This window comes from Chanodichthys erythropterus, chromosome 5, assembly GCF_024489055.1.
Source record: "Chanodichthys erythropterus isolate Z2021 chromosome 5, ASM2448905v1, whole genome shotgun sequence".
Taxonomy (NCBI): Eukaryota; Metazoa; Chordata; class Actinopteri; order Cypriniformes; family Xenocyprididae; genus Chanodichthys; species Chanodichthys erythropterus.
Genome location: NC_090225.1, coordinates 26,273,251 through 26,289,366, shown reverse-complemented (window position 1 = coordinate 26,289,366; position 16,116 = coordinate 26,273,251).

Genomic DNA, 16,116 nt, shown 5'->3' with positions numbered 1-16,116 from the left:
CCATTATGTTTTGTGATGTTGTTCATGAGTCTCTTGTTTGTCCTGAGCAGTTAAACTGAGCTCTGTTCTTCAGAAAAATCCTCCAGCTCCTGCAGATTCATCAGTTTTCAAGCATTTTTGCATATTTGAACCCTTTCCAGCAGTGACTGTATGATTTTGAGATCCGTGTTTTCATACTGAGGACAACTGAGGGACTCAAACACAACTATTAAAAAAGGTTCAAACATTCACTGATGCTCCAGAAGGAAACACAATACATTAAGAGCCAGGGGTGAAAACTTTTGAACAGGATGAAGATGTCACAATTTTTCTTATTTTGTTTAAATATCATTGTTTTTCATTTAGTACTGCCCTTCGGAACCAACAGAAGATACTTACATGTTTCTTGGGAAGTACAATTTACCTTGATATTTGAATTCAAAAGTTTTCAACCCTCATCTCTTAATGCATCGTGTTTCCTAGTGTTTCATCAGTGAATGTTTGAACCTTTTTTAATAGTTGAGTTTGAGTCCCTCAGTTGTCCTCAGTGTGAAAAGATGAATCTCAAAATCATTCAGTCACTGCTGGAAAGGGTTAAAATATGCAAAAATGCTTGAAAACTGAAGAATCTGCAGGAGCTGGAGGATTTTTCTGAAGAACAGAGCTTAGTTTAACTGCTGGACAAACAAGAGACTCATGAACAACCATCACAAAACATAAAAACAGTCATGGATCATCAGGTAACCACACACAGTATTGAGAATCAATGCTTCACATACTTATGAATGGGGTTATTTTAATAAATTCAGCTACTGTTTTGTCTTGTGAAGTAAATGCAAACATTTTTTATGTAAAATATCTCACTCAGGACAGTACTAAACAAAAAATAACATGCATTTTGTATGATCCCTTTTATTTGATCAAAATAATTTTCATTTTCACAGATTCTGCAAGTGGTTCACATACTTTTTCTTGCCACTGTATATAGTTACGATAATAGCCCTGTTCCTCACAAAGAAGACTTAAATATAGTACACACAAGTCAAATGGATTCATGCTGAATCCCCTAATTTGATAAGACCCCAACCACCATATTTATTTAAAAACATTTTTTGGGGATATGACAAATATTTGGCATGGGTTGATGTTTTTCCACAACAGATTACAGGGCATGCATTGTGTTGCTTTCAGAGTTTATTCTTTCTGCAAATATGCATGTTCTTACAGATGGGCTTGCAAAGCTCTTTTTGGCTCCCTGTCCTGCATGAGTCATTGCTTCTCTAGACTGTAGCCTTTGGTTGCTAGTGTTTTGAGGTTTTTGTTTTTCTTTCTGTCTTTATCTGATTTCTCATCAAGATATTCCCCTATCTAACTCTATTAGGCTTACTGATAAGAACCCACAGACTGAAGCCTTTTCCCCTTAAACATTTCTCCATTGCACAAATTCTGTCCAACAAATAACCCTGTCACTGCATTCCTTAAGCCTACATCTGCCAACACCTTCTCGCTACAATGGCTTCAGTATTTTTTTTTTTTTTTGGCATGCCATCATATGGCGGCGTGGGCTGTAATGGTGTGCTGACAGGTTTAGGGTGAGGTAATTTTTTTTTTTATACACCAGATCAGCCCCTGAGGAACTGTGCAGCCTGTGGCCTTCAGCTTTTAATCAGACAGACTTATTATGAACTAATTGTTGATATAAACTTTTAACGGATTGGACAAATCACTTTCCGTTCAGCACATTGTCATTTCTGCCGTGTCTTTTCAATGCGCTCGCAGCACATTTGGTTTTGATTGCGTGAGCTGTGGTGTGTGTGTTCCGTAATGATGCTAAAACACTGGCGGTGTGTGTGTGAATAAGGCTTGCTCATGCTGAGCAGTGCTTCAGTTCATTATGTGTTAGAAGACTGCATAAAGAAGTCTCTGATTGAAATCCCAGCTGTCCGTTACACACACACACACACAAACTCCATGGAAAATGCACCAAAGCTCAGGTCCGTGGGCTTCCCGTCTGCTCTCCTGCTTTCCTCTCCGGTCCTCTTTCGCTCAGGTTGACTTGACTCCCGTGTCCCACCTGGACACGACACATCCTGTAACACCTCCCTGCCCCACTGTGCTCTATGTAAAAGCCTCTTCCACCTCTCCAGCCTTCCATCAGTGGCAGCTAATGGAGGTATTTGTTACTGTCAGCTCATCTGGCCTCCATTACACCCCTCAGTATTTTTCTCTCCTTTTGGCCAAGGCGCACAATTTTTGTTTTGCAGCTTCATTATGCTCTGGTTTTGCCATTTGTTATGTGCATTTTCAGAAAGTTCAGCTCTGGAAAAAGAGATGGTATTGTTTTCGATGCTCTCTGCAGCCTGCCAGCAGTATGACCTTGAAAAGAAAATCTCCCTATTAGGTCTATGGTTTATTATAAAGTCACAACACACACTTGCATGCTTCGACATGGTAGTGATGGCCTACGCATACTAGTTTATGTAGGTAGAGGTATCGTGCTCATTCAGATGAGCTGATTGTAAATGCATATTACAAAAAAATACATATATCTTTAAAAAATAGGTTGCCGATTTGGCTAAAATGCTCATCCATCACAATAACTTTTTGTCAGTCCAATCTAGTCGACACTTTCCACAGATTAGTTGCTTTATACAGAAAATTGTTTTTTTTTTCCCGCTTCAGACCTGTACAACATTTTTCCATACAACGAAAATGCATAATGATCACTGGCATATTTGTCATTGCAGGATTTTTCCAAGATCCAATGGATTGAAGGTCCAAATGTCAGTTTCAGTGCTTCAGTGCTTCAAAGGACTACATGATCGCAGATGAGGAATAAGGGTCTTATCTAGCAAAACAATCAGTCATTTTCTTAAAAAAAAAAAAAGTATATACTTTATAACCACAAATGCTCATCTTGCACTAGCTCTGCGATGTGCGACGCATTACATAATCACGTTGTAAAGGTCACATGTGACGTCGGCGGAAGTACCGCGGTTGGGCGGAAACTCTCATTTTCTCCTCCAATTTCAAAATCGGCCGACATCGGTGTTTTACTTTTTTTTTTGTAAAGGCCGTTTGACTTAGTCTTTGTACATTACTTCCACATGTGACCTTTCCAACATGATTACATAATGCGTGGCGCATCACAGAGCAGTGCAAAGATGAGCATTTGTGGGTAAAAAGTATATCATATTTTTTCTTTAGAAAATGACTGATCGTTTTGCTAGATAAGACCCTTATTCCTCATCTGGGATCGTGTAGAGCCCTTTGAAACCTTATTTAAATTGCAATTTGGACCTCCAACTCGTTGAACCCTGTTGAAGTCCACTATATGGAGAAAAATCCTGAAATGTTTTCCTCAAAAACCTTAATTTCTTTTTGACTGAAGAAAGAAAGACATAAACATCTTGGATGACATGGGGTTGAGAACATTATCAGGAAATTTGAATTCAGAAGTGAACTAATCCTTTAAACATTTGTCAGGCTTTCTCAAACTGGGGTTTTTTGTAGGAATTGCAGGGGGTTTGTAAATTGATGAAAAGCTAATGAATTAAATCTTACAAATGTTAAATTAAAAGCAAAATATTTTAAAATAAAAACAATCAAAATAAAACACTTACTAAAACATTTTACTTGTTTATGCTGTGTGGCCTCTCAATTTTTCATGTAATTATAGCTGCCTAACTAATGGCAGTTCTTGTGTGTTCAATTCCACAAAACTTGAAGACTTTCTAAACATTATATATGTTTTAGAAAGGAACATTTAAAAGATAAAATAAGGAGAAGTAGGGAGAACTGTTAAATTAGGAATAGTTTACTGATATTTTGTGAATATTAAGTAATCATGCATTCAATGAAAAAGTAACCGTAGTCTGATTACAAATATTTTAAATTGTAATATAGTCTAATTACAAGTATTTAATTTTAGTAATCTGATACATAGTGCTTTTTTTCGTTGGTCGTGTTTTATTTTACCTAAGCCATGAAGTTAGTCAATCAATCAATCAATCAATCAATTTATTGCTCAATCAGTAAATAAATAAACATGCATGAGGCCCCTGAATATAAGTGCATCCTCATGCACAGACATATTCATACACACAAGCGCTCCCCAACGCACAGGGACACATTATTCATACACACACACTCAAGGCTACATTCCCCTTCCATCAAGTAAGCCAGTAAAAAGTCTGTGACTATGATCAATGTTTATTGCTCTTGGCACTTCGTCAGAAGTTCCCTTACCTGGATGTGGCTAATTAATCGTGTCAGGCACAAGAAGTGCAAAGCAACTCATATATGGAGATGAGATCAGCAGTGGAGCAGAGCAGAGAGGAGCCGGGCTGGGCCGAGCTCTCTGCTGACTGGAGATCAGCCTCTGCACTGGAAAAAAAATATGTTGCAACCTAAATCCCAGTCCAATTACACAAGCTGCAGGCTCATGCAAGTTTGCATTAACAAATAAACAACTGAGTTTGTGATGTTAATAAAGCGCTGGCTCAGATAGGAACTTTTTAGATTAGCTTTTTGCCATTACAACTTGCAAGTTAAGAAGAGTGTGATCATTTTTCATGTGTCAAGGGCACATTCTTTGAATATGTTTCCCTTTCCTACTGTCCCATTACATTTTGAAAGCTTTAGAGGCACAATTGTTGTATTTTTATGATTGTGATTCTGAATTAAATTATATTAGTCTTTACAAAAATTGTTATCTCTCTTTATATACACTGCGTTCCAAATTATTATGCAAGTGACATATCAGTAAGATTTTAGTACAATAAACATTCAGATTTTAGTTTTTCTAAGAAAATGTTTGTCCGTTTATTTATCCATGTCTTTTTAGATAACTGGTATCAATCTCAGACAAAATAATTTTCCAGATCTATGGAAACCCTACTTAGAGGTTGTTCCACATTATTAAGCAAGTCACAGTTCTCATGCAATATGAGGAGGAAGAAAGATCTTTCTGAAGATGAAAAGCATGAAATGGTGCAATGTTGTGCATAAGGCATGAAAACAGCTAATATTGTGTGAAAACTGAATGGAGATTATCGAATTATCATAAGATTTGTGAGTGATTTAGAGCACAGCAGAACTCGGTCAGATAAAGGCTTATTAATGAAAGTTCCTATCAAAAATATTTATTGTATTAAAAGGGTAGCTATAAAAAAAAAAGCCAGTGTTGAGCAGCAAACAGGTATTTGAAGTCTCAAGAAGCTCTCCATGCAGGCTGGCAGTTGTGCTTAAAGATGCATTTTAGACACCATTAACCAAATCTCACAAAGAGAAACATTTACAGTGGGTATAGAAATACATTTTCAAACAGTTTTATTGCTGTGGTGTTTTTTTGCAGCATGGGATAGTGCATAGTGCATTGTACAATAGTTCATTGTACTATGCACTATCCTCCTTTTTATACCAAAGCTGAAAATGGCCAGTTATGAACTCCACATATCTTGCAAAAGTCATTTTAATACCCTCCATCTCACTTCCCAATATTCCAGCCCAAATTATCACCCACCAGCTCCTTGCTGACGTCGCAGTCTTGTTGGAAAGTGGTGGCCATTCACCAACCATCCAGAAATCCATCCATTTAGACCATCCATTGTAGTACGGCATTAGTCAGTGAATAAAACTATTTAAAAATGAGTCTTCGTGTATTTCGACACCCACTGTAAATGTTTCTCTTTGTGAGGTTTGGTTAGCGATGGCTGAACTGCATATTTACGCACAACTGCCAGCCTGCATGAAGAGCTTCTCAAGACTCCAGAGACACCAGCAGCTTCAAATACCTGTTTGCTGCTCAACACTGGCTTTTTTTATAGCTGCCCTTTTAATACAATTAATTTTTTTGATAGGAACTTTCCTCAATAAGCCTTTATCTGACCGAGTTCTGCTGTGCTCTAAATCACTCACAAATCTTACGATAATTCGATAATCTCCATTCAGTTTCACACAATATTAGATGTTTCTCATGCCTTTTGCACAACATTGCACTATTTCATGCTTTTCATCTTCAGAAATATCTTTCTTCCTCTCCATATTGCATGAGAACTGTGACTTGCTTAATAATGTGGAACAACCTCTAAATAGGGTTTCCATAGATCTGGAAAGTTATTTTGTCTGAGATTGATACCAGTTATCTAAAAAGACATGGATAAATAAACGAACAAACATTTTCTTAGAAAAACTAAAATCTGAATGTTTATTTTACAGAAATCTTACTGATTTGTCTCTTGCATAATAATTTGGAACGCAGTGTATATATAAAGATGTAATGTAATCTGGATTAAGTAAACAGATTCCAAAAAATTAAGATTTACAAAACAAGTTGTAATTAGATTATTTTAAAATACTTATGATCAGACCACAGTTAATTTTTTTTACTGATTACATGATTGTATATTCACACAATGCCAGTAAATCATTATTATTTATACTATGGGGGTCATTGAATGTTCGAATCTGACTGGTTGACCAACATTCTAAGGCATGCAATTATTTTCAGGGAAACGCACGGCTAAAGTAGTTCTAGGCAGGTCTTGACCGCATATTGCATCTAAAAATGCGTCAAAAGACGCGATACGTGAACAATGAAATCTAAGAACGAACTGATGGGACGTCATTTTGAACAAAATCAGGCCAAAACGAAATTCGTTTTGTGTTTCTTTTTGGAAGTTCGAAACGGCTTGCCAAAGCGAACTTTCAGGAAAAGTTTGCTCCAGCTGCAAAACACTTTCGTACTACCATTGGTCTGTGACAATAACGTAATAGGAGGTGTCCGCCAAGGTTCCGCCTTCTTTCATGTGGAACTGTTCTCTGACTCATTTCATTACTCGAGTTTGTTGAGGTAAGAGCTCCGCGGGTGAAAACATGAACAAGTTTTGCTGAAATGAGGCACTAACACTGTTTTTCATGTTTGATACTGTACAGCTGCTTGCTTTTAAGCAATATATTGAATAAAGTGTTATATAAACAAATGTGACTGTAACAAGGTTAGTAGATATGGGAAGAAGGAGGCGGGAACCGGCGAACATTGAACGTAACTTTTAATGTAAAATAAACAAAGAACAAAACGAAAGTAATGCCGGCAGACCCTCGCGGACGTCTGCCGGCCACACAAACATAACAAAACATAAAATAAAGTCCAGGCCTGGTCCTCTCTCGTCTTTCATTGTAGTCGCTCCTCCTTTTATGCCTCCGGAGCTCCTCCGTGAGAGACTCGAGGCCGGCACGCCTCGCAGGAGACGCTCATTATCACTTGCGTCACCGGCCTCGCGCCGTTCCCTCACGGCTCTCGCCCGCCCTGCTCGTCACATACCCCCAACGCCCCTCGCAGGCCGGGGGGTACCTCCGAGACTGCGCTCTACTCCCCCCCGGGGCCTGTCTCGGCGGCCGCAGCACCTGGGGGTAAGGACAGACGAGACGAGAGAAAGGAGACGGAAGCAAGGGGAGCGACAGGACGAGAGAGGAAAAAGAAAAAAAAAAATTCTTGGTCCGGTTCCCCGACACACTGCCGCTTGGTCCTCAGCCTGCCGAGAGGCTCTTCTTCGCGGTGCCATGCGGTGGCACTGGACGCTCGGTAGACGGCCCGATCCTCGACCGCCTCCTGGCGGCCGGCGATGGCTCCTCCGACTGAGGGCAGCCGGCAGCGAGTCCCCCGTTCCCTGCTCCTCCCCTTTATGGCGGACGGCAGCAGGCTCCGGCCCACGGCGAACGGCGGCGACTCCTCCGCTCCCTCTTGGACGGCAGCCACCCCACCTCGTCATAGGGGCACGGCCTCGAGCTCTCCGTCCCACCTTTCACAAGGCTCCAGCACCACCGCTTCGGGCAGCCTCTCGCGGTCTTCACTCCCGCACTGCCCGAACTCCGCAGCACCGCGATCCCCCTCAGCAGCGAGGGCTCTCCGACAGCATGTCCCTCCTTCCTCCCGGGTTTCGGCACCAATGTAACAAGGTTAGTAGATATGGGAAGAAGGAGGCGGGAACCGGCGAACATTGAACGTAACTTTTAATGTAAAATAAACAAAGAACAAAACGAAAGTAATGCCGGCAGACCCTCGCGGACGTCTGCCGGCCACACAAACATAACAAAACATAAAATAAAGTCCCGGCCTGGTCCTCTCTCGTCTTTCATTGTAGTCGCTCCTCCTTTTATGCCTCCGGAGCTCCTCCGTGAGAGACTCGAGGCCGGCACGCCTCGCAGGAGACGCTCATTATCACTTGCATCACCGGCCTCGCGCCGTTCCCTCACGGCTCTCGCCCGCCCTGCTCGTCACAGTGACATAACTGGAGTGCTAATTTGCAGAGCTCGTGCTAACATACCAATGTTGTTATGATCAGACGGTTTGTGCTTTCTATAAATGCTTTCTATAAAAATGCTTGCTGTTTTCTCATTTTTGATGTTTATTTTGTTACTGAGAAGAAAGCGAGCAGCACATTTACATATTTATCTAAACATCGATATCAGCAGTGTGGGTGGCGTCAGATGTTCGTTTACAGTATATCGCTGCTCACGTATTTTGAACTTCATTTTACCCCTAAATGAAGAACGAAAAAGAACTTTGCTTGAAGTATATCGGGGCCTTTACAGTTCTATATCACTGCGGCAAATGATTTCAGTTATTTCAATAGGTCCTACAGCCTACAACTGCAAATTAAACAAAACTCACAATGACACCGACCAAGCAAATAAATATAGTAAACAATAGGATGAAAACGACAAATTACTATGGTTTTTGCACACAAAATCCGTTTTATTGTGTCCTGAAAGCGCATACTCTCTCTACATGACATTTCTCACCAGCGAGGTAATAACTGTGCAGTTCTTGAGATAAACTTATAGTTTCGCTATTAGTAGAGACACTGCTGCCATGAGAGATGCACAGAGTCAGGTAGGTTAATTCACATATACTTATTCTCTCTCTCTATCTCTCTCTCTCAACTGCGTCCCAACTTCTGCTATCAAGGCTCAAGCCTCCGTTACTAGTTCTGAAATTACGTTTTGGAATTAGCAATGGAGGCTTGGGATGAGATGCGTAGGATATTAGTCCCACACACAAGAGTGTTTTAAAAACAAAAACCTGACAAATGTGTCTTGAAATACAACATCTGAACAGTGTCCTGAGGTGTGGTAACCGTAATATAAGCAGAATAATTGACTCCGGGCCGTTGAATTTTTAGAAAATAATGCACACCCGAGGTGTAAAGGTCTGCATTACCACCTCGGGTATGCATTATTTTCTAAGAATTCAACAGCCCGTCGTGAATTATTCCTTACTTATTGATTCTCCCTCATTATTACTTTTCATGTTTTAAATTTTCCTTTCTAAAAAGGCATATTGCTTACATTCAGGATGTCTTCTAGTTTTATGAAATAGTAACACTGAACATTGCATATGGAATCAACTCCTGACAAATAAATTAATTATTTTTTGATTATCATATCACTTTATGAGTCATTTAATCATGTATTGCTATGTCTTTGGAAGGCTTTTTTTTTTTTTTTTTTTTAAAAAACACATTTTATTATACATTTTATTATTTTAAAATGATTTATTTTAATTTTAAATATGTATGATTTAATTAATAGGTTTTTACTAAACTCACGAACCCCTGCAGTTCCATAAGGAACCCCAGTCTGGGAAACCCTGCTGTAATGTAATGTTTAATGCATATTTTGTGGAATATGTTTTCTTTCTCTTTGTAATTTCAATGATTTCAATATGGTACAATATTATCATATTCAATTTAATGTAGTGTCAACTAGTTCAAAAGTAATCTAAAAGTATTCAAGTAGTCAGATTACATTACCTAAATTGTGTAATGTAATGCATTATGTTACTAACTAAAATTTTTTGTCATGTAATTTGGAATCAGTAATCTACCCAGCAGAGTATATACAAACCCGATTCCAAAAAAGTTGGAACACTGTACAAATTGTGAATAAAAAAGGAATGCAATAATTTACAAATCTCATAAACTTCTATTTTATTCACAATAGAATATAGATAACATATCAAATGTTGAAAGTGAGACATTTTGAAATTTTGAAAGACATTTTGGATTTCATGAGAGCTACACATTCCAAAAAAGTTGGAACAAGTAGCAATAAGAGGCCGGGAAGTTAAATGTACATATAAGGAACAGCTGGAGGACCAATTTGCATGTTATTAGGGCAATTGGCAACATGATTGGGTATAAAAAGAGCCTCACAGAGTGGCAGTGTCTCTCAGAAGTCAAGATGGGCAGAGGATCACCAATTCCCCCAATGCTGCGGCGAAAAATAGTGGCGCAATATCAGAAAGAGTTTCTCAGAGAAAAATTGCAAAGAGTTTGAAGTTATCATCATCTACAGTGCATAATATCATCCAAAGATTCAGAGAATCTGGAACAATCTCTGTGCGTAAGGGTCAAGGCCGGAAAACCATACTGGATGCCCGTGATCTTCGTGCCCTTAGACGGCACTGCATCAAGGATGATTTAAAACGGACTGTGGCAAAGTGGAAAACTGTTCTGTGGTCAGACGAATTATTTTTGGAAAACTGGGACACCATGTCATCCGGACAAAAGAGGACAAGGACAACCCAAGTTGTTATCAGCGCTCAATTCAGAAGCCTGCATCTCTGATGGTATGGGGTTGCATGAGTGCGTGTGGCATGGGCAGCTTACACATCTGGAAAGGCACCATCAATGCTGAAAGGTATATCCAAGTTCTAGAACAACATATGCTCCCATCCAGACGTCGTCTCTTTCAGGGAAGACCTTGCATTTTCCAATGACAATTTCCAATGACAATGCCAGACCACATACTGAATCAATTACAACATCATGGCTGCGTAGAAGAAGGATCCGGGTACTGAAATGGCCAGCCTGCAGTCCAGATCTTTCACCCATAGAAAACATTTGGCGCATCATAAAGAGAAAGATGTGACAAAGAAGACCTAAGACAGTTGAGCAACTAGAAGCCTGTATTAGACAAGAATGGGACAACATTCCTATTCCTAAACTTGAGCAACTTGTTTCCTCAGTCCCCAGATGTTTGCAGACTGTTATAAAAAGAAGAGGGGATGCCACACAGTGGTAAACACGGCCCTGTCCCAACTTTTTTGAGATGTGTTGATGCCATGAATTTTAAAATCAACTTATTATTCCCTTAAAATGATACATTTTCTCAGTTTAAACATTTGATATGTCATCTATGTTGTATTGTGAATAAAATATTGAAATTTGAAACTCCCACATCATTGCATTCTGTTTTTATTCACAATTTGTACAGTGTCCCAACTTTTTTGGAATCGGATTTGTATATAATATTTAGTTTGATTTTCTGAGTTTAAGCACCTCCTTTCACTGAACATTGTTGAAACAGGAAAAAAAAATAATACCATATTCATTGGAACATGCTGGAGACTGCATGAATTTATGTTTAGCTTTATAGACATGCACACTCCATAGGACCACATTAGAGTTTTACCTGGGTTTAATGTGTAATTGATTTTTTTCTAGGCACTGCAGCAAGGATGTAGTTTGTGACTGCGGTGTCTCAGTTCAGATTGACTGAGGTGCTTTCAGCACTCTAATGAGTGTTGTAAATTACCAGCCTTAAAGCGAGTCTGCACTATGCTGCAAGAGATGGTATTTTAAAGGAAAAAATGACCAAGAAATTTATTATTCTTCTGTGATATGAATGAGTGTGACTACTTTCACTTAATGTTAAAAGTAGGTCTGCTGATTTACAACATGTCATTTCCCAACAAGAAGCAAAAGCGTAATTCAGGGATAGTAAAACACTTTACGATGCATTATTAAATCGACAATTTAATGTGCTAACTTGAAAATGTGTTAGTGGAGAATATACTCATATTTGAAAATACATCAAATAGGTTGCCCCTGTTGAACAAATGGAAAGAGTGGTCCCCAAAAAATCATATGTTTTCCAACTTTTTTTTTTTAATTTAAGCAGTTCTCTATTGTGAATAGTCAATACTGCTAAATGACACATTAAAGACACATTATTTTATTAAGCAAATTAATTAAGCACCATCATAGAAGATCCTAGTCCTTATTCATAAACTACTCAAGACTACTTGAGACTATTAGTCTGTCCCGTGATAATCAAAGTAGCTAGATGAGCAGGATTTTCACATACTTATGTTACTATATTGTGTATTTTAGCACAGCTAACATACAGTATTGACCAATCAAAATCCAGAACTGCAACTATCCATTGTAGAATAACCATTAGGACAAAGCGGCATACAAGTTTATTATTTAAGCTTTTGATCATGTGGCATAATTCATGCTTAAAGGCCCATTCACACCAAGAATACTAACTATAAAGATAACTATAAAGATAAAAAGGGCTTGACATTAACTTGTTTTGCTCACCAGCCACTGTGGCTAGTGGTTTTCCAAAGTTACTAGCCACTCAGTATTTTCACTGGCCACAATTTTGACATCAATACCAAGGGAAAAACTGATATATATATATATATATATATATATATATATATATATATATATATATATATATATATATATATATATATATATTATCTCATAACATTGGCAGCAGGTATATTAGGCCGCTATCACTTTTAGATCCATTATACTGTTAAACATTTATAGAATGATAGAATATCATCATTATGATATTCTAATGTTGATCTAGCTTACTGTTATTCACATACAGCTAACACTAAAACATAGAATAACATTATAACTTTCAATGCAGTTTAGTATGATAGTGTAACGTTAGACCAAGTGAAACAGTGCTGCATTACCTCACAATTTTAATTTGTCAAATAAACTGACCTGTATGAGTAGTATTTCCGCATTTGTGAGTTTTTCGGTAGAATTAAATGTCCTTATTCCTTTATATCCCCTGGGACTCACGTGTGGCACTGATCTATCTCTCATTAGCAATCGGGCCCGCGATTATCGGCCACTCCCTGCTTCTTTGGTTCTTCAGCTGTATTTGACTGTTTAAATGCAATAAGCAGTGAAAAAGAACTCAATTTAGTACTGAGAGGTGGCTTTATGTGCGCTCACTTTGGGTGTGAGCACAAAATCTTTGGAAATTTGTAAAATTATGCACAATATTATTCACAATCCCATGCCGAAAGCCCTGTAACACCAACAATATTCATCCAGAGCAAATAAAACAAATGAGTGAGGGGAGGCGGATTTGTGCGTCAACTCGCTGTCGGTGAGATGAGAGAGAGAGAAAGACCTTGTATTGTCTATCTATTCTGCAGAAAATAAGTATTGGAATAATTTCAGATATTTCAGTATCGATATGTATGGAAAATCTATATTTTTGACAACACTGCATTGCATTTAGTTTATTATTTCAGATGCCTTTAAAAGACTACAACTGAAAAATGTACGTTATATATAAAATTGAACCCGTCAAAGTTGGAGTGACTGTGTTACACGCCATGGCTTATATCCACCCGCATTTGGTGGGTTGGAAAATGTTAAAGGGATAGTTGTTGAGGGTCTGCAGCGATCATTTTTCCCTGATGATTTACATACCCAGGAGAGGATCACGTACGACTTAAACCATCAGCTGTGCCTATGGTTTTTCACATCCAGCTGAGGTATGTGAACAAGATCTTTGTATGTGTCCTTTTTATTTATAAAGCTGCCCTTACGAAAAGTAACAAAATAAAATGAAGTTTTGATGTATCAAAACCATGTTTTTTAGTGGTTTACTTCCATTTGTATAACAACTGTTGTACTACAGGCACCATGTTTAAACTACGCCAGAGCGCGTACACATCTCACGCACCGGATGCCGCGCGCACGCTCAAGGCAGTTGGACATAGTGGTGTATTAGAGGTAAAATTATATAAATACTGTTTGGTTTCTCACACAAACCGATCGTTTCGTGTCTTAGGACATCAATATGTCGTCTCGAGCCGCAGGGTTTAATTTGGATTTGTCTGTGCACATGTATGTTTTTTGTTTTTTACTCTCATAGATTTTGTTACCATTGACACGGATTATACGACTGACAGACGGCAACAGTTAGAGTTATAAATCATCATTTGTGTTCTACTGAAGAAGCAAAGTCACCTACATCTTGGATGCCCTGGGGGTAAGCAGATAAACATCAAATTTTCATTTTTGGGGGAACTAACCCTTTAATGTCAAGCCCTAATGATAACTATATTATGCTTATTATAAGCGCACACAGCAGTTATGTCATCTGACGCTTTTTTTTTTTTTTTTTTTGCTGGAAAAGTTTTTTGCCGGAAAAATCAATCTGAAAGTGATTTCAATGATATCGTTCCCTATTCTCATACAATTGGATTGATTATTAAAACTTAATAGTTATAGATATTGTTGTCATCCTTGGTGTGGACAGCCCTCAATACTGCAAATCCAATCATTTTAAAACATATGCTTCATATGCTTTTGTGAAGTATAAATTAACATAACATGAATTAGCATAATAAAGCAGTGTGCATTTCAACCTCAGAAACATTATTATCGACCACGACCACCACAAAAGTCCACCTTTCCATTCTATGCATAGTATAGATGTATTAAAATACATTATGTTTACCATGCCCTGTGGCTGTTATGGAAATCACATGACTTAAATTGGCAGCTGTGAACGATAGCACCTGCAAACAACTTGGCGGTTGTTCTCGTGGTCTGGCGGGAGTCTTACTGCGCAATTTAAACAAAGACTGATCATTGAGGCAGAAAAAAAGCAGGGTTGCGAGGAGAGAGGGAGGCCTGACAGCACATGATTGATGATTGGTCGGCACCCTAAGCCTGACACCCACCACTCACCCGTTCTGCATTTACAACAAAGTCACCAGTGTGTCGTCCGCCTGCGCCCTACCCCGGTGCAGCCAATCAATACGCTGCGGCCCAACACTCCAAATCACACTCAACCACATACTGCTGAGTAGACACAAGACACGGGAGGGCACATCGTACATGTAGATTAAAAATCTGCCAACGGTAACCTTACCGTGGAGCGTGCATGCGCACACTTACACCGAAGACACACACAGGCACTCACGTTACGCACCGAAATGTAGGTCTGCTCATGCTGAGATGAACTGAGAGATAGAAGGACAGAAATAGTGCCCAGTGCCAGAATAATCAAACTCTCAGTGCAAAGCATTGTAAACACTTGAATTATAAGTTTGTTTTTAAACTCTAGTGTTTATTTTTTTCAGAATATCACATGAATGAAGTCAGCCCAGACCAACTGCAGTCCAAAGAGAGCAACTCTGAGAATGGATGTTTGAGAAACACCACTACATTATACAACAGTAACAGGTTCTTATTATGGGTTTATTTAGACATTTCTTAATTGTCACACACACACACACATACATATATATATATATATATATATATATATATATATATATATATATATATATATATATATATATATATATTTACTTTAAAAATGGTACAGTAAACTGTTTGTTTTACTGTACTGAAGCGACGAGAATAGTTTTGGTGTGCAAAAAAAAACTAAATAACGACTTATATAGAGATGGCCGATTTCAAAACACTGCTTCCTGAAGCTTCGAAGCGTTATGAATCAGTGTATCGATTCATGATTCAGATCGCCAAAGTCACGTGATTTCAGCAGTTTGGCGGTTCGACACGCGATCCGACTCATGAATCGATACACTGATTCATAACGCTTCGAAGCTTCAGGAAGCAGTGTTTTGAAATCGGCCATCTCTATAAGTCGTTATTTAGTTTTTTTTGCACACAAAAACTATTCTCGTCGCTTCATAAAATGATTGTAGAACCACTGTAGTGAGATGGACTTTGTAACGACGTCTTTAGTAACTTATCTTTTATGGGTCTTGAGAGAGGAAATGACATTGCTGGCTATGGAGGCCTTTCTGAGCCATAGGATTTCAACAGAAATATCGTAATTTGTGTTCTGAAGATGAACGAAGGTCTTACAGGTGTCGAACGACATGATGGTAAGTAATTAATGACAGAATTTTCATTTTTGGGTGAACTAACCCCTTTAAGCACATATTAATGCCTTGTTCTGCAAGACCTTATTTGATATTCTTAATCCTACCTAAACTTAACAACAACCTTACTAACTATTAATAAGCAGTAAATTAGGAGTTTA